This window comes from Nomascus leucogenys, chromosome 15 (assembly GCF_006542625.1).
Source record: "Nomascus leucogenys isolate Asia chromosome 15, Asia_NLE_v1, whole genome shotgun sequence".
Lineage (NCBI taxonomy): Eukaryota > Metazoa > Chordata > Mammalia > Primates > Hylobatidae > Nomascus > Nomascus leucogenys.
The window spans coordinates 54599614-54620012 of NC_044395.1; the positions used below are offsets into that span (position 1 = coordinate 54599614).

At 38.0% G+C, this 20399-nt stretch overlaps 1 long non-coding RNA gene across 1 annotated transcript in view; it reads left to right on the plus strand.

Annotated features, from left to right (window-relative positions):
* LOC105739097 overlaps window positions 1-20399 on the plus strand; it is a 496370-nt gene that overhangs the window by 371202 nt on the left and 104769 nt on the right. The window contains exon 6 of the long non-coding RNA XR_001114967.1: window positions 4028-4145. This is a non-coding gene — a long non-coding RNA (uncharacterized LOC105739097). The remainder of the gene's footprint in view (window positions 1-4027; window positions 4146-20399) is intronic.

The window sequence follows — 20399 nt, forward strand, 5'->3', positions numbered from 1 at the left end:
ATTATGGTTATGTTTATCTTTTTTAGTTTACCAGTAAGAGAGGTTGTAAGAAGGAGGCATATTAAAATAAAATGTCGGCCGGGCGCGGTGGCTCAAGCCTGTAATCCCAGCACTTTGGGAGGCCGAGGCGGGCGGATCACGAGGTCAGGAGATCGAGACCATCTTGGGTAACACGGTGAAACCCCGTCTCTATTAAAAATGCAAAAAAATTAGCCGGGCGTGTTGGCGGGCGCCTGTAGTCCCAGCTACTCAGGAGGCTGAGGCAGGAGAATGGCGTGAACCCGGGAGGCGGAGCTTGCAGTGAGCAGAGATCGCGCCACCGCACTCTAGCCCGGGGGACAGAGCAAGACTCCGTCTCAAAAAATAAATAAATAAATAAAAAATAAATAAATAAATAAAATCAAATGTCCTCTTCGACTGTCACATCTTGACCTCCCAATAAGGTACTTTGTCTAAGTGATGCCATGTGTTTTAGTTAATGCTCCATTCACTCCATTTCCCATAGCAGTGTGCACTGACGTATGTCAGTTCCAGCCATGCTTCTTCCACCTACGAGGCAGAGTTTATGTAAAGTACTGGCATTTTTTGACTTTCTGTTGCTGAGGCTGTAACCTAAAACATAAAAATAAAATCAGAAAATCTAAAAGAAAACATAGGAAAATATATTTACAATCTTGGGATGGCAAAAGTTGTTTAGAAAGGGAAACGATGACTAATAAAATGATTAGAAATAGGATTTTGGGCTTTGTCAGGAATAAAAAAATAATAAAAATAGTTATTTAATGATAATTAAACAGTAGATTTAGAGAAATAAGAAGGCTGTGTGTATGCATGTGCATGTGCCTGTGCATGTGTGTGTGTGTGAAGCTTGCTGACTGGGAATATCTATATCTGTATACACATTTATATACACAGTCGTTATATATAATATATATAATTATATTTAGAATATTTAAACAAATCCTACAAGTTAAAAAGACAAAATGAATTCAATGCTTAAATGAGAAAAACATTTGAATATAGAAACTTCACAAAAGAAGATATATGAAGGAAGAATAAGCTCATGAAATGATGCTCAACATGATTAATTATCAGGAAAAATGCAAATTAAAACCACAATGAGATCCCATTTCACACTTAGGAAAATAGCTAAAATTAAAAAGACTGTAAACAAAAATTGGCAAGAATAGCTGAAACTCTTGCTACTGCTGATAGGACTATCAAATAGAGTAGCTACTTTGGAAAACTGGTGGGTTTTTTTTGAAAATTAAAAATAAGCCTACTCCAATCACCCAATTATACTCCTAGTTCTTTACTAAGGAGGAATGAAAATGTATGGCCATAAAACAACTCGTACAAAATGTTTATAGCAGCTCTAATTGTATTAGCAAAAACAACACAAAAATATTAGAGCCATCCAACATCCATCAAATGGATAATAGACATATGTATATAATTTATAAAATACTCAAGAAGCAAAAGTAATTTATGGTGACACAAATTAGAAAAATAGTTGCCTGTGGAGAGGGTGAAGATTAGTTGAAAGAGGACATGAAAAAACTTTCTAAGGTAATATAAGTGTTCTATAACTTCTTTAGGTTGTTGGATACACACATATACTTTTCCAAAACAGTAGCTTTTAAAATTATGACCTGTGCATTTCACTGTACATAAAGTATACTTTAATTTAAATAATCATATTACCATGTGAGCCATAGAAGCAGTATTAGACCAGAACTCCAAGACATATGTTATTAACTTGACTCTTTCACTTAACTACAATTTTGATCTTAGAAAGTAATTAATTCCTCTGTATCTCTGTTTCTTCATTTAAGGGTTTTAAATAATCGATTTGTAAGAGCCCTTTATTTGTAGTCTCTTTGAGTACAGGAACAATATTTATCTGTTCACAACTGTGTCCCGAATAGCTTATACAATGCTTGGTATATAGTATTTGTGCATTTTTTTCATGAATTGAATTTGATGAAAATGCCACGTCTGTATGATTAGGCTGTTAGCTAACTGGTAATTCAGAACTCTCCTTTACACCTCTTATAGTAACTATTGTAACATTTTCCAAATTAAAAGCACTAAATATTTGTTTAATGCTGCTGCTTCTAATTCATAATTTTTCCAGTTCTCATATATATTTGAAAAATTTGAAGTTATAGTTTCTATCATGTCAGCTCTCATAAGCATCTAAATTCCGCAAATGTATGTATGTATGTGAACATTTATTTCAGATCTTGAGTCCAACAGCCGTTTTAACCTAATCATTCATACTACTTAAAGCACAATATTAACATTTCATCTTTCATATGAGGTGATATTAATTGCAGATGAGATGATTATGATTTGGGATGCTTTTGATATGTTTAGACAATGACAGGTCAATGAATGGTGTGATATTTAGAAACAAATAATTAATGATCAACAATATATGTTGCCATTGAACACACTAATTAGAAAAAGAATCTTAAATCATGGTTAGAGATAGAAGATACCTTAGAGATCACTGGATAGAACTACTCCCTCCACAGCTTCAAAGCAAGGTTATGTCATTTCCCCATGATCAGAGAGTGAGCCAGGAATAGAGGCTGTCAAGGGACCCTAGAGTGCATTCCTTCCACCAACTTATGCTCCCTTCTTGGTTCCCTTATTTCATGACCCCAGCACATAATCTATTATTTTACTATTTTATTCAGTGACAATAAGTACTTGGCCTTCTTGCTTCCAGTTTGTTTCCCCAGGTCATACTGTCCATGACAGACATAACTAATAAATGATGGGTTTTCTCTTCATTGAGCCTGGACTTAGCTTCATTAACCCTTTCAGCAAAGCAGGACAGCACCATTTTTGGAGTAAGTTTGCAAAATAAAACCACAGTATATACTTTTGAGAAGTTATTGAAAAAGTACTATTTTCTCTACCAATGCATCTTATGGAGTATCGGCTCCGTAGATAATATTAAAACCAAAATACCTTTTTTCTTAAAAATGAGCCTTTATGTATTTTTCTTCATGGAGTATACTTTTCTTGATTATTTATGAGAAATTTTGGTTCTGTGGAAGTAGTAAGTGTAAATAAAATAAATTTCAAAAGAAGAGATAATCAGCTAGATACAGTTAAGGAGATGCTTCATGAAAAGAGCTCCTTGAAGAATTAATGAGTAGAATTAGCACATCTAGAGATCTAGGGAATATATAAGCAAAGTCACAACAAGAGCAAAGCCTGAGATAAACATGAGGTGGTGGTGAAAATAATCTACTTTGATGATAAAATACTATATGTGATACCTGTCTGTGGGAAAGTAATAGAGATTAGACTAAAACTGCAGCCATATTGTAGAAGGCAGTGAATACATGGGAAGATTTGGAGCAGAAAAATGATGACTGGAACCTCCTTAGGAAACTTAATGTAGCAAAACATGTGAGAAACATGGATTGGAGAATAATTAATGAACCATGTGGAATTTACGTGTGGCCATTTTTTTAGGCATGTAAAACAAAAAAAGCCTTGTTTTGGTCAGAGCAGTAACTATCTTCTCACTGGAAATGGAATATGAGACTGCTTTCTGTCAGTCAGAAATTAGACTGGAGGAGCCAGGCTCTGCAGCTCACAGCTGTAATCTTAGCACTTTAGCAGACCAAAGTGGGAGGATCACTTGAGGCTGGGGGTTTAAGATCAGTGCCTGGGCAATGTAGCGAGACCTTATCTCTATAAAAAATAAATTTAGCCAAGTGTGGTGGCATGCACCTGTAGTCTCAGCTACTCAGGAGGCTGAGGCAGAGAAATCAATCACAGCCAGGAATTTGAGGTTACAGCATGCATTGATCACACCACTGCTCTCCAGCCTGGGTGACAGGGCAAAACCCTATCTCTGAAAAAAAGCAAAAGAAAAGTAAAAACATTAGGCTGGAGGCAGAGGACAATATTTAGGCATGAAATTCGTGCCCTGTTGTGACCAGCCTTCCAACAGTTGATTGCCTGAACCCTTAGATACCTAGTCTTTCTCCTCCTCTTCGAGGCCTCTGTGCTCTTTCCCCTGTGGAGAATAACTACCATTTCACCCATTGTTTGCCTGGACCACACCTTGTTATGACCATAACCCTCAGTCAGACTCAACCTTCCTTCAAGATCTGCAGGTCAGTCAGCTCCCCCAGCACCAGTCCTGTTTTCAGTAAGCAAGTCCAAGCCCGAGGCCTTCCTTCCCTTCCCTAAATTGTTGTGAGGAAGCAGTCAGTATCAGACTGACGTCTGCGCTACAAAAAAACCTGCTACTATTATGCCAACAGACCAGGAGGGTTAGGTCCTCAAAGGGTGATTAGGGGTGGGTATAATAAATAACTAAGTGTATGTTTCTTGCCTTTCACAATGTACTACACAGTTTGATATGAAGCTATATGGGATGTTCACAAATTTTGGTGACCAGTGTAGATTATATTCATTACTAGCATTTCTCATTACAGAAAAAAAATTAGAGGAAGCAAGAAGGCTTGCCTAACTGAACAGCATCTGTGTTGTATTATTTCCATCAAACTTCCTATTCTGTTCATTTCTGTACTCAAGGACATGTTTTAAGAAATGTAAGAATATGTCTTAATTGGGTGAATTACTGGTTAGCTACAGAATGGTAGACTGAATCACAATCTTACAGTTTAATTACTCCAAAGTAGTAATCCTACTGTGTACTTTGGAGGTCTAGATCTTCTAGTGATTCTGAATCACTCCCACTCATCTCGTAGGCTTTCTAGGACAGCCTGTGATATGGTCAAGGGCTATCTCTTGAGTCTCACAGCTCAACACTCTTCAAGGGTGTTAATAAATCAACAATACTGAACTATATGGGGCTCCAGAGACCCAGGAGCTTGTCTCCAACCTCTAGAGTTTGTGCATGCTGCTCTCTTCTCCTGAAGTATCATTCTCAACATATCTAGTGAATAAACATCTGCAGCCTTCAGCACCAAGCCAAAGCATCTCCTCCTGGAAGACTGTCTCAGATACAATATATATAATGGTTGTGGGCCGGAGCTTTGGAAGCAAACAGACCTAGTTCTCATTACTTACTAGCTTTGCAACCATGACTTGTTATCACTGCTCTGCACCTTAGGTTAATCATTTAGAAAATGAGATAAAAATCCCTGATATATACAATATATTTAGGATTACATGAAATAATACCTTTAAAGGACTTAATACCATAGTAACTACCCATTGAATAAAAACTGTAATTTTTGGCTGATAATCTAAGCAATGTATCTCATCTAATTTCTCAATTACCTACTCTTTTAAATTCATCATACATAATTGGAATTACTTCTTTAAAACTCTATCCCCATCTTGATCTATGACTCCTTTGAAAATCAGCACTATGCTCTTTGGCTTTTAAATACCAAGCACTCAGCACCTTAGCACACAGTAAGATATCAATAAATATTTCTGCAATAATTAAATAAATAGTTAAATGGACAAATAAAAAGAGTACAAATACAGAATTAAATCCTCGCATTGTTACTTGCCAGTTTGGCAATTTGCTTACCCTTTCTAAGTTTCAGTATCCTCACTTGTAAGTTAATTATGATGATAATATCTACATAATGTAGCTGTCATATACTTTCTAGAGGATACTGCATATGTAAAGTGCTTTGTAAATTGTATTGATCTGCACAAGATTAATCAATAGTATTTTTATATTTTAATTGCTGATTTTTTTTTTATTTTGAATGATTTTCCTAGAGTGCTAGGATATTTGGCTAAATTTTATAACAATCCATTAGTAAAGAGTAAGAGAAATGAGAATGTGCAATTAAAAGAAGGAAAAAGACCATCCATTTTTCTTGGCCTGAATAGATTTTGCTTGTCACAGAACCTGTCAGAGGTGGTGGTTGAATTCTGAAATTCACTAAGTTTGCAGGCAGTTGTTTCTCATAGGGTATTCTTTAACACATCTGCCTAAGAAAAGCTTGCTTCACAAGCTCTCTGTCAAATTTACTTCCAATTACCCTGTTTCCTCAAGGCAGTTACTTAAACTTTTGGAACTTGTAAGCCAAACTACTGGTCTTGTCTTGGCCCCGATGTTCTGTGTGTTTGCTGGCTACTATTACCCATGTGTCCTGGACCTTTATACCTTCTGGGTGAGTCAGAATCCGGAAAAGTTCTTTCTAGTATCTAAGATCCGTTTTGTGAGTTTCCATCATCTGCCTATTGTGTGGCTATTCAACAGACTTGACCAATTCAAAAGATTTCTACTTAAATTTACCAAAATGATCACAGGGCTAAAAGGTAGGTGGGAATGGGTTCTAGCCCAAGGAAGGGAAAGTAAATAAATATTTATTGAGCATGTATTATGTGCTGCATGCTATCTTATATATTATAACAAAAATAAAATTATAAGGCCCCACAACCCTCTGAATGGACACCTTCTCTCAACCGAGGGCATTCCAAAGTTAATTTGATAAATTAGTTCAGGCTGTGATGGGAAGGGGGTGTCAGGTGTGCCTATTATATCCTCCTCCATTTTGGAATTCCGGAAAAGCCAACTAACATTAACATTAACACAGACCTTAAGTCTGATAAGAAATATTTACAATCTATTCTCTCTGAAGCCTGCTACCTGGAGACTTCAACTGCATGATCAAACATTGGTCTCCACAACCTCTTGTTGTAACCCAGACATTCTTTTATATTGAAAATAACTCTTTCAACCAATTGCCAATCAGAAAAGTTTTAGATCTACCTATGACCTGGAAGCCCCTGCTATGAGTTGTCCCACCCTTTTAGATGGAACCAGTATAAGTCTTGCATGTATTGATGTATTATGTCTCTCCAAAATGTATAAAAGCAAGCTTAGGCACATGTCATCATCACGACCTCCTGAAGGTATGTCACAGGTGCGTCCTTAACCTTGCAAAAATAAACTTTCTAAATTGATTGAGACCTGTCTCAGATACTTTGGGATTAACAGTATTTATGTATGTCACTTAACCTTTACACCAGCTCCAGGAATAAGCCAAGGATTGTTTAGTTCTTCTGACAACTGAAGAAATTGGGTTTAGAGATTCTAAATAATTGTTCTAAAGTTAATCAGAGGCAAAGCTGGAATTCAGATCCATCTGAATCCAAAGTCTGAACTCTTTCAATGAAGCAGTTTTTCTCAATTCTTATGGGACGTGGTTATCTGCTTTGTAACCTTCCCAAGTAATTTTGATGCATACCAACAATATCCAGAAACCACCGGAGTGTGTCTTGTAGTCTCTCAGCTCAGTTAATAATTTGCTATTTGATTAGAAGCAATCGTTTAGTCTTTGTAAGCATTTTTATACTTAGTAAAAAGTTTTTAAAAACTGCCCTAAATTCTTGAAAAGATTGCTCAATTCAATCCAACATACATTCATCAAATTCTATCAGTCAACTCAGCTTGCCCAAGGAGGAGTAACTGATTTCCATAAAGCATGTTTCTTGCTAATGCAGATCTTATTCTTCAGAATATATGACACTTTGGAAGTAAAGTGCCTTGACCTAGGATTAAGAGTAAAATATCTCCTATGGCTCAATTGCCATAGAAGACAAACTAAAACCTTGTTATGAAAAGACAGTCACTTAGAAAGAAATGTATCAATTTGCATGAAGAGGTCAAGGTTTTTCGAGAAGTGAAAGACCAGCTATCTACTTCCAGGAAGGTTTCCCCCTTCATCATTTAGGCAGATTGGGTAGGGGATTGATTGGGTCAATTAAATCAGGAATTGAGCATTTTCTAGCTAACTTGATTTTTTTCCTTTTTTTCTTTTCTTTCTTTTTTTTTTTTTTTTTTTGGAAAACTGGTCAGTATCTACCCTCTCAGCTTACAAAAACTTTAGGTGACGTATCTCTAACCTTGAGAGGTTTCCAAGTCTCCAACTTCATGCTCCAAGAAACTTCATATTCTGATAAATATCATGAGGAAAATATCTGCTATATAATTGAAGTTGATCTCTTCCCATGAAGAATATTGCTTCCTAGGTGCGCGCACGCACACACACACACACACACACACACACACACAAACTGTAGAAGATTTCATTTTCCTTTTCCTTTTGAAAGCGCTATAATTCCCCAGCCTCTGGACAACCCTAGAATTCAGAATTTGTAAACCATCTTTGAGTTTGAGGTTCCCAAGTATTTAATTTGTTTCTCCAGATGTATGTGGCCACTGAATGCGTTGCTGATTTCTTTTTTTCTTTTCTTTTTTTTTTTTTTTTTTTTTTTTTTGAGATGAAGTTTCACTCTTGTTGCCCAGGCTGGAGCGCAATAACAGATCTTGACTCACTGCAACCTCCACCTCCTGGGGTCAAGTGATTCTCCTGCTTCAGCCTTCTGAGTAGCTAGCATTACAGGCATGCGCCACCATGCCCGGCTAATTTTGTATTTTTAGTAGAGATGGGGTTTTTCCATGTTGGTCAGGCTGGTCTCGAACTCCCAACTGCAGGTGATCCACCTGCCCCGGCTTCCCAAAGTGCTGGGGTTACAGGCATGAGCCACAGCGCCTGGCCTTGCTGATTTCCTTTTCCCTTGCAAAGGCCCTCTGCTTGTGCCAGACTCAATCCTTAGCCTACACAGGCAATGGGAAATTGTTGGGGTGGGGCAGAAGGGAGAAGAGGAAGGCAAGGAAGGGTTCTGCTAGAGATTATGAGTTCACCTAACGAAGGTTCTCTGCTTTGAAATTTTAATTTGTTAATTCTTGACTGTTTGTTAAGATTTCTGATGTTTTTAAAACTAAAATACTAAAGTGTTTTTTTTCTAGTTGTTAGAGAATGTTTGGCCTGCTATGACATATTATATCCTTCTAAGAGTTGAAATCTATTATCAAATATTTTTGACATGGAATGCACACACTAAGGTGCACAAATTTTAGGTGACAGATGAATTTCTATAAAGTAGATACACTTCTGTCATCACTACCCTCATGAAAACATAAAATACTGTCAGCACTCCAGACTTATTTTTTTTGTGCCCCTTCCCAGTGCCAACTACTATCTTCTAAAGGTAACCATTATTTAAGCACCTTTTCTCTGTGTTGAATATTTTAAATCTGGCAGATAAAAACTTGCATAGAGACTAGTTTAACTATTATTAACTACTCCAGTTGGCTATTTTAATGACGGTTTTGTCATATAGACTTCATACTCCAGAGACAGCTTGTCAAAGATGATTTCAACTGAATACATAAATCTAATAAAACCCATCACACTTTCCAAAGGATGAAAACATTTTGCATGTCATTTTTCTTGTGATGATGGTAAATTATTTCAGGTCTTCATTTTTAGATGGCCATTTCCTTTCTCAAGATCCTCTGTTTTAAGCCCATCCTCCTTCTTGAATTTGAACAGGTATCACAAATTGGGGAAATGGTGAAAACATAGGCTGAGGTAATATTCAAAATTTAATATTGAATTTTGATCTTATCACTTTCCAGCTATACACTCTTGAGGAATTTGGTTTAATTCTTTGAACCCCATATCCCACAACTATAAAAGAGAATGGTTACATCTATTTTATTTGTTGTCCTGAGTAAATAAGGTAACTCACATAAAAGTCTCTGGCTCATGGTAGTTCACATTTACCCCCATGAAAAACCAGCTCCAGGCTAGAATCTATGAGCTGTTTTTGTATAAACCATTGGTTACATTCATTTTAAGGCCCTGAGTCGTTTATATTTGATATTTTATTATGAGGCAGGATATTAATCCAATTAAATTGATTACCATGGTGAGGTAAGAGACAAGGGGAAAAGGGTATTGTCAGTTTAAAGGTTTGTGGAGTAGGGTTTTGAATCAGACCACTGCAAAGGCAGCTAGTTACCCAACAAAATGGTGTACATTTTTTCTATAGAGTAACGTTGTTGGGAAGCAGGAATCACATCACACACATGCACAGGTGTGCATGCGTGCACACACACACACACACACACACTCCTTTGAATCTCAAAGGCAGAGAATGACAGACATTTTCTGTAAAGGACCAGGTAATAAATGTTTTAGGATTTGAGGACCAGACAGTTACTCTGTCTCTGTCAGAACTACCCAACTCTCATTTTGGAATAAAAGCAGCAACCTTAGACAATATGTAAACAAATTAACATTCTAATAAAATGTTATTGATGGACACTAAAATGTACGGTTATATTTTTCTCAAAGTATTACTATTCTTTTGATTTTTTCAACTATTAAAAAACATAAAGTTCATTCCCAGCTCACGAGTTATATAAAAACAGGTTTTGGCCTCTAACCCATTTTTTAAGCAATGGTAGAGCCACAAAATGTAAATGGCTTTGTTCCCTGAATCACCATGAAAAAGGTCACATGAAAAATACCTCTTTGGAATTGCTACATCGGCAAAAAAATAAGCTATGTACAAAACAGAAAATTTAATTAATAATAATTACATCTGTTAGTTTTATCTAAAGGGGGTGCTGCTGTAAGATTAGATAAACTACCTGCTACAGGCTTAGTTGATTGACTGAAAAACAGCTAGGAAAATTGTATCAAAAACTAGAAAATTGAAGACTTGTGCACACAATGGAAAAATATTTGGTAATAATACCTCCTGCATTAACTGGGAAAGTAGATTATATACCTACTGAACCCATATCTCTATGAGAAGAACTTAAAAAGAACTAGAATGCTACAGTTTGTTGATTATTCCAGGCAGTTTATAACAATGAATAAAGAGACAGATATGAGTTCAGGAAAGACCTCATCAGCTTGCAAGCAGAAATGAAAAAAAAGAGAAAATGTGGAATTCTTTTGTCTTTGAAATATTAGAAAAACTGGAGCTTTTGAAAAGCTTATGAAACAGATTTCCCCATGTGGAAAATATAAAATTAATCCTCTTTACACCATCAGCGTTCATTGTACCTAATTTTAGTGTTTTGACTCTTAAATATTTTAAGGAATGACATTACATATATTTTTGTATTTCCTTACGAATATTGCTAAGAATAAAGGGAACATTTACTTAATTTTAATCGAATAAAATTTATTGTATATAATTCAATTCAATTACCATATATATTCATTGGACTATTTTGTAAAACAAGATTCATAATGGGACATTAGTAGCTTTCATCAAACTCTATAAAGAATTCAGGATTTTTCTTTGTGTGCCCATAATGTCAAGGAAGAGAGAACTGACAGAAAAAGAGTTTTTACAATTATTATGTGAAGCAAAAATAAATGCAAAGAGGCAGAATGCAAAGAAGTGAAAGAGAAGCCATTATAACTAATGACATAGAAATAAAATGGATCAGAACAAACTGAACTATACCAACAAATTGAATAACTTAGGATAATTGAATACATGCCGAAAACATACAATCTATTAAAACTGAATCATGAAGAAGTTGAAAATTTGAGCAGGAAAGTAAGTATGTATATTTAATCAGTAATCAAAATCCTCCCAACAGACGTGGTTTCACCATGTTGGCCAAGCTGGTCTTGAACTCCTGCCATCAGTTGATCCACCCACCTTGGCCTCCCAATAATACTTTTTTTCCATATAAACCTAATATTTAAAAAGCCAAGTTTCATATAGTTGCAAAAATCATCAACAAAACACTGAAATAAATATTTGCTTCATCTGTGTTAACACAAAAAGAGAAAGGATAAAGAGAAAAAGAAACAGACATGATACATAAAGGAAAGAAACAAGTAACTGAACACGGGAAATAATTACAGGGAATCTCCTGCATGATAGTGTTTGTATAAGGCAAAAAGATAAACATAAACTCAAACTCCTAGTTTTCTCAAATGTACTGTACAAATATAATTTTTTATGTACCAACAATAAAGAGTCCAGGGCCAGAGAGTTTCACTGGTGAATCCTACCGAACATTTAAAGAAGAAGTAACAACAATCCTTCGCAAATCTTCCACAAACCTGAGGATGAGGGAGTACTTCCAAACTCATCTTATGAGACCAGTAATACTCTGACACCAAAGCCGGTAAAAGGCAGTAGAAGAAAAAATTTATATTTCTGGGTGATGTCTCTAAGGAACATAGTTGCAAACATCATCAACAAAACACTAAAATAAATATTTGGTTATTCTGTGTTAAAAGAGAAAAGGAAGGTGGCATATATAAATAACAACAAAAAAGACATGATACATACAAAGAAGGAAACAAGTAACTGAACACAGAAAATAATCATAGCAAATCACCTCCATTAGAACAATTATATAAGGCAAGAAGATAAGCATAAACCCAGTGCCCAGTGTGGCCATTCTGGGCAGGGTCAGTGTGGTCAAAAGAAAATCAAACTGTGCAACAAGGCTAGTGAACCCTTGGCCCAGCGAGGAGAATGGCCATCACTAACAGGAAAGTCTCCAAGAAAAAACAGGAAATGACAGATTACATAGTGAGACTGAAGTTGTTGAAAAATTGTTTGGAGGGGATTTTAGAATATACAGGAAGAGTACAAACAAAATAAGCAAATAACAAGAATGACAAGTATTTGTTCAGGAAAAACAAAAAGTAGAAAAGGAAATATAATTAAATATACTTCAATTCTCAGTTTATAAATAATCTTTCATATAATCATTTCATATAATAATGTAAGCACAGTCTATATAAATACAAAAATTAATAATGATATTGAGACAATGGGAGAGGGGAGGCGGAAGGAGTGGCATTTTTCAATTAGAAAAGTTCACAGGCATTCTCACAGCAATTCAAAGATAATTTCTGAATTTTATTAATGAAAATAAAACATACATTATTTTAAAAGACTTGAAAGAGGTCATCTTTGGGAGGGGTAACCAGGAGAGTAGGAAGGTATGGGGTTGGAATGCAACAGCATTTTTTGTAAATCTTTTCCATATTTTGATTTGATAAAACAAGTATTACAATACATAAATATAATTTTATAATAAACCATATTAGTTTGTTAAAATAATGTTAATTTTAAATGGTTTGACCTGGAATTTATGTCATTTAAAGAATAACTTATAAAAGTGTTATAAAATTTTGTAAATATAAATATTATTTGCCAAAATTATGTTTATAGTAACAAACTCAAATTTCTTGTCAAAATGTGAAAAAAAAATTAGGGTTAGAATATTTAATAATTTTTATTTTATTTATTTATTTATTTTGGAGATAGGGTCTTGCTCTGTCGCCCAGGCTGGACTGCAATGGCATCATCTCAGCTCACTGCAACCTCCACCTCCTGGGTTCAAGCAATTCTCCTGCCTCAGCCTCCTGAGTAGCTGGGATTACAGGTGCGCGCCACCATGCCCAGCTAATTTTTGCATTTTTTAGTAGAGACGTGGTTTCACCATGTTGGCCAAGCTGGTCTTGAACTCCTGCCATCAGTTGATCCACCCACCTTGGCTTCCCAATAATACTTTTTTTTCCATATAAACCTAATATTTAAAAAGCCAAGTTTCATATAGTTGCAAAAATCATCAACAAAACACTGAGATAAATATTTGCTTCATCTGTGTTAACACAAAAAGAGAAAGGATAAAGAGAAAAAGAAACAGACATGATACATAGAAAGAAAGTAACAAGTAACTGAACACAGGAAATAATTAACAGGGAATCTCCTGCATGATAGTGTTTGTATAAGGCAAAAAGATAAACATAAACTCAAACTCCTAGTTTTCTCAAATGTACTGTACAAATATAATTTTTTATGTACCACAATGCGAAAATATTTGGGAAGCACTGACCTAAACTATCCCTCCTTTCAATTCTTATGATCATAAAATAAAATATGAGAGTTAAACTACTTGTCACAATTAATAAACATTATTTTCATAGTCATTTTCTTTGCTTTTGAAAAGCTGCCTGAGTTTTGAAGGTAATAAAATCCAAGATATTGAGTAGCATTTCCAGGCTAGTCTCCAAAGCCTATTTACTCCATTCTATTGCTGAAAATAGTATGATTGATTGAGATTTTAATGACTTAATAGTTTTTGAAGTTTACATATATTTATCCCACCTAGTATACTGTCTGAAACACAGTAGATACTTAATAAATGTTTATCAAAGTAAGAAAACATTTCAGCCACTGTTTGAGGTACATGAACTTTTTTGAACTGACCAGGAAGTCTAATGATTCCTTCAATTATTGACTTCTCTCTCTATGACTAGGATATATTTTTAAATTTTACTTCTCAAATAACATCAGAAGAATATTAGACATTCATCTTCAAGGGCTTTTATGTACTGAGTTAACAGTCAAGTTATTTAATGACCATTATACTAGGAGCATCATCCAATTTAGATGGCTACCCTATTGATAAATATTAAGTAATTAAAATACTACAAAGATTAAAATAATACAATTAATACACATAGCACAAGCCAAGGCATATTGTAGACAATCAGTTCTAATTTTATTTTTCTTTTTTGGAGAATATTATGTTTCAACCTCTAAACTATTTAACTTAAATAGATTAAACCTATTTAGAACTCTTACTATTCTTGCATACGATGGTGAATTTCTTATTTATAATGAATGCTTTTAAAGAGGGCTTAGTTTCTCTGAACAAGTTATAGGTGGAGAAATAGTTTTCTGAGCTACTGCATCAGCAAAAAGAGTGCACATTCAGTAGCATTAATGCAATATGTGATATGTCTCATCACTATTGAATGAAGAGGCGGGAAATTACAGACCCACATAAAATGATGGGGTGTTGGCAATTTTATCAAATTTGCTTATTCACTTCAGCAATGTCTTAGTTCAGTGACACTGGGCTCATCAGTTGTACTTTCTCAAATGATTGCTCAATCTGTACTGCTATCGTTCTATTAGGTTGGTGCAAAAGTAACTGCAGTTTTTGCCATTGCTTTTAATATGAATAATACTCAATACTTGCTCCTTTCCTCTTTCCAAATTTGATTTGAGTTTCACCACTCCCTACCCTAGTCACAGCCTCTGCTAACTCAGGAGAGTCTTTATCACTGTTGTTGTCATGATCATCTTCATTTGCCATTGCTCTTAATGTAACTACAGAGAAACAGAAATGACTCAAGCACTTTCTTTGATTCTATAACCTGGTTCCACCTCACTCATCTTAAGATAGAACGCCAATCTTAAGTCTTCCTCACTAACCTTCCTGTTCAGTCTTGCTGACATATCATTCCCAACACTAGCACTTTCTTCACCATTACTCTGAATTGTGCCACCACTATCACCCCATCGTCTCCCCAGTATCATTTTTATCACATTTAGAGTAATTCAGCTTTCACTACCACCATTATGTGCGATAAATAGGTGCATGACTAATATGGCAGAAAGCATGATTTATCATAAAGCCCAGGCACAGACTGTATTTATGAAAAACCAGTTTGAAATATCGACTTCCTCCCCAGAAATGTTTCCCTTGTACCACAAACTGACATCCACCCATGGTGCGAGGCCACCTTTCTATACGTAGCTTAGTATCTTACCTTTGCCAATGTTGCTGACTCAATACTTGTTCCTTTCCCGGTTCCAAACTTGATTTTAGTTTCTCCACTCCCTGCGCTAGTCAAAGCCTCTGCTAACTCGAGACAGCTTTTATCATTGTTGTTGTCATAATCATATTCATTATCCATTGATTGCATAGAAATCTTAGTTTTTCAGTTTGCTTTCACATAAGTCACATTTATTCTGGCCCCCTGGCATGCATTCATACGTGAGCTTTCCTCTTCCTACACCAATTATTAAACCTTGTACTTTCCTCATTTTCTTCATTTTGGATGTCTTTTCCAGGAAACCATCTGTATCAGGAAGGGTTCCAATAGGAAACAGATGGCACGCTTGAAATTGGATTATTTGAGGAGGGTTTATTTTAAAGGTGGTCAACTATAGAATTTGAGTGTTAGAGAACTGCAAAGACAAAGTAGTAACAAACGATTACCATCTCTAGGCCTAATGGAATAAGTGGAAGGTATTGGTAACAATATCCAGAAAGAAAATCATGTTCTTAAATGAATACAGCTGGAAGGCAAAGGACTCCGGTGAGGGGTGGGGCATGGCGGGCTCCAGTAAACAAAGTTTGCTCCTGCTGGCACCTAAGCAGCCTGCTGGTTCCCACACTTGTTTGCTCATGTGCTCCCTCCCATGAAGAGTTGAACACTTCAGGCTAAGTAATCAGGACACCGCTGTCGCAAGTCCTGTGAAGGGGTCAAGAAAATATCATGCATCATTTGGGGGCTCATGTGGGATTCATCAGAAGAGTGAGTAAATGCAGATCTGACTCTGCTTTTTTTCCCCAAAAGTTCTTATCCTCAGACTTTCCTCTGAAGGCAAATGACACATTGAAACTCTGAGTTGTCACTTAAGAGTGAATGACACAGCTATGGAGGACAGGATGTGACCCTGCTACCTCTCTCTTTTGGGTGAAAGGAATGTTGGCTCTGTTTTTCTTCACAGAGGTCTAGCTGTCATGTGGGACTGAAATAAAGTCCTGGGGTAATTGAAGGCATCTGGCTGAGCAACACTCCCCAGTGTTGCAGGAAGAACCCTAGACTTGGCTTAACCCCCGACCGCCTATTAGGGTGTCAGCCAATACCCCCAGAGTCTTCTATGATATTTTTCCTTTCTTCTTTCACAGTTTGAAATGACTCCTTTCTCTCCTTTTATAATGTTAAGGTTATATTGCTACAACCTGCAGAAATATTACTCGGTAGAATGAGCATTTGGCTAAGCCATCAGATATGCAATTCAGAACGATGCGATTTCCATCTTTTCTTAGAGATGCTACTCCAACATCCACTCCGTCAGCCGCAGGCACGCACAGCACATGGCGGCTCCCCTTCGCTCCCTCTCCCAGCTTGGGTGCTTGGGTGTGTACACAGCATGCACATGGTGCAACTAACGGCCATAAGGGGTGGCAAGGATCCATGACCACCGCAGGAGCCCCAGACCAGTCTCGGGGGCCCCACACGGTTAGTTGACCGGTGTTTCCCACTTGCCAACCCCTCCTGCCACGTGCCCACAGAGTCTTTCCTCCCCTGGCCAAGGGGTCTAGCTCCTTCCAAACCAGAGGAAGGAATCAGTGATTAAAAGAATCCATTTACATAGAGCAAAAGGTTCTTCCCCCAGCATACCCAACTTGTGCTTAAGCTGTTTTTTTCTTTTTCCTTTTCTATTCAAGGAGACGTTTTTTCCTAACTTAGAACTCTGCTTATGATAGGGAAGCAGTGGAGGAGCGACCCTGCTGGCTGATGACTAAAAATGTGGCAAGGCCCCCTGGGACTTAATCTAAATGAATCCATGTATCGCCTGAGACACCTTTTTGTCCTCAACTTTATTCCAAACTTCAGGTTGAAGCCCTAGAAAGGAAAACTAGATATAAGGGATCCAAAGGCAGGCAAAAAGCAAAGCATAGATGGGCAGGACTAATTCCTGCCTATTAAGTCCCTGCTTCATGTAAGAAGGCCATGCTCCATGGCATAGATGAGGCCCAGGGAACCCAAAAGTTTCCAACAGTAGGGGGAATGGAGGCGTAGGTGAGTGCAAATAATTCCTATCCTCTAGCAGCCCCCTTGCCTCATGGATGCATGTTGCACTGGCACCCATGTGCAATTTGGGGTTAAAAAGGGGATACGAAGATGAAAGACTAAAAGGGGGACACCCTTTTTTCTCTTCTTCACACACTGAGTTTTTGCTGAAAGGGGGAAGGAAATGAGAGATGCCTATTTCTCTTTCTTTCAGAACAAGCAACCAACCATCTTGACCATCCTCAGTTTATACTCCTCTGGAGTGTGTCCTGAATCACTGGGACTGTTTGACCCTCAGACTCTGGAGGAAATACGCTTCATAGCCTTTTGCACAAATGTTTGGCCAAATTATGGTCTGCAGGAAATTATGATCTCCCTCAGGAAGGAACTATTCATTTTGATACCATCGGTAGTTGGATCTTTTCTGTAAACATGAGGGCAAATGGTCTGAGGCTCCATATGAGCGGGACTTTCTTAACTTGCCAGGTAATCCAGGCCTTTTCCACCAATGTAGGATTGATACAACCCTCCTGTTTGCCATCTTAGGAGAGGCTGCAAGGGGAAATCCCAGGAAACTAAAGAAACAAGCCCCAGAGGCACCTCTAACAGGGGAGCCAGCTCCCTCTGGCCCTGCTCCTCTGGGTCCACCATATCCTCCCTATCCAGTTTCTCTCGCTTGCTTGCCGCCTTCTAGAAATCCTCACCCTGGGCAAGCCCCAGCCTCACTCTTGCCCCTCCAACAGACGCCTGGTGAATTTGGCCCCAGTAAGGTCCAGATCCCCTTCACTCTACAGGACTTAAGAAAAATTAAGGGGGTCTTGGCAAGTTTTCAGATGATCCTGACAGATATATAGAGGCTTTCTAGAATTTAACTCTAGCATTTGAACTCTCCCTGAAAGATGTTGTTACTTTTGGATCAAACCCTGCCTAAAACTGAGAGGCAGGCTGCTCTGCAAGCAGCAGAGAGATTTGAGGATGAGCTTTGTATCTCAGATAGTGTCAGGGAAGGGGACAAACTTTATTTAACTGGATGAGAAGCAGTACCATCAGAGGGCTCTAAATGGGATCCCAGTGATGAGATGGAAGAATAGAAGAGGAAACACTTTCAGTGTACATAATGGAGGGCTTATGTGGGGCTAGAACTAAGCCTCTCAATTGTACCAAGCTATCTATGTTAGAGCAGGGATTTGATGAGAATCCCACTGCCTTTCTGGAAAGGCTAAGAGGGGCCCTGGTAAAGCACACCTCTCTATCTCCTGATTCAGCAGAGGAACAACTAATCCTAAAGGATAAATTTATTACTCAGCCTCTGATATCAAGAAGAAGCTATAGAAACAGGCCCTGGGACCAGATAGTAGTTTAGAGAACCCATGAAAGTGGTCACTTTGATCTTTTACAATAGAGATAGGAGGCCCAAGGGAGAGAAAGGAGACACAGGAAAGTGGCAGAGGCTTTAATGGCTACTATGAAGCCCACAAACCCCAGAATCCCTGAAGTGCCCCTGTTAACTGCTACAAATGTGGCAAGCCAGGGCACTTTAGGAAGGATTGCCCAGGCAGCATGAGGAAGCCACCTTGACCCTGTCCAATCTGCAATGGGAACCACTGGAAGGCAGACTGTTCCAGGGGACCCTGGTTACCAGGTCCAGAGCCAATCTCTCAAATGGTCCAGCAGGACCGATGGGTTCCAGGCCTCCTTCCCCTGGCTCCAGTGGTCCAGACCACCATTAACATACAAGAACTCCGGGTAATTCTAGAAATCAAAGGGACTCTGGGGTGGGTCTTTTGGTTCTCCTCACCAATCCAGGCCCCCTTCCTCTCAGCACAACAGTGAGGAGTGTCTCAGGAAGGCCTTTAACTCGATGTTTTTCCCAATCCCTTAGTTGTAGTTGGGGAGACCGCTTGTTCACCCGTGCCTTTCTAATTTTGCCTGAAAGCCTAACTCCTCTGCTGGGCAGGGATATTCTGGCTCACATGGAGACCACCATCCTGATGGCCTCAGGAAAAACTCTTTGTCTGCCCGTAGTGAAGATCATTATTAACCCAGAAATTTGGGCAATTCAAGGGAAAATTGGCCGAGCCACCCACAGCTGCCATAGTGGTCTGGATCCACCATAAGGATCCCACCTCCTTTCCTAACCAGAGACAGTATCTCCTGAAACCAGAACTTAGGAAAGGAGTGGAAGCCATCATCGATACTTAAGGTTGCAGGGCCTCCTCAAACCCTGCTATAGCCTTTGTAATACCCAGATATTGGGAGTATAAAAGCCCAAGAAGGAATGGAGACTGGTCCAGGACCTCCACTTCATTAATGAGGCTGTGGTTCCAGTTCACCCAGTGGTTCCCAATCCATATGCTCTATTAGCTCAAATACCTGAGGGGACTAAATGGTTCACAGTCCTGGACCTAAAGGATGCCTTCCTTTGCATACCATTGTACCTCAACTCCCAGTATTTGTTTGCATTTGAGGATCCCTCCAACCAGACTACTCAGCTAACCTGGACAGTGTTACCTCAGGGATTCTGAGACAGCCCCCACTTGTTTGAGCAGGCATTGTCAAAAGACCTCTCTGAGTTCCTTTATCTTTAGGTTAAAGTCTTATAATACATAGATGACATTCTCCTCTGTGCCCCAACTGAGGAAAACTCTCAAGAGGACAGTAAGGCTCTTATTAATTTTCTGGGTAACAGAGGAAATAAGGTTTCAAAATCTCAAGCTCGGCTCTGTCAGACTTCAGTGAAGTACCTAGGTCTGGTCTTGTCAGAGGGGACCAGGGCATTAAGTGAATAAAGAATTAAGCCCATCTCCTCCTTTCCCCTCCCCGAAGCCCTCAAGCAACTGAGAGGATTCTTGGGGATTACAGGATTCTGCAGACTATGGATACCTGGGTACACTGAAATAGTTCGTTCTTTATATCACCTAGTTAACGAGA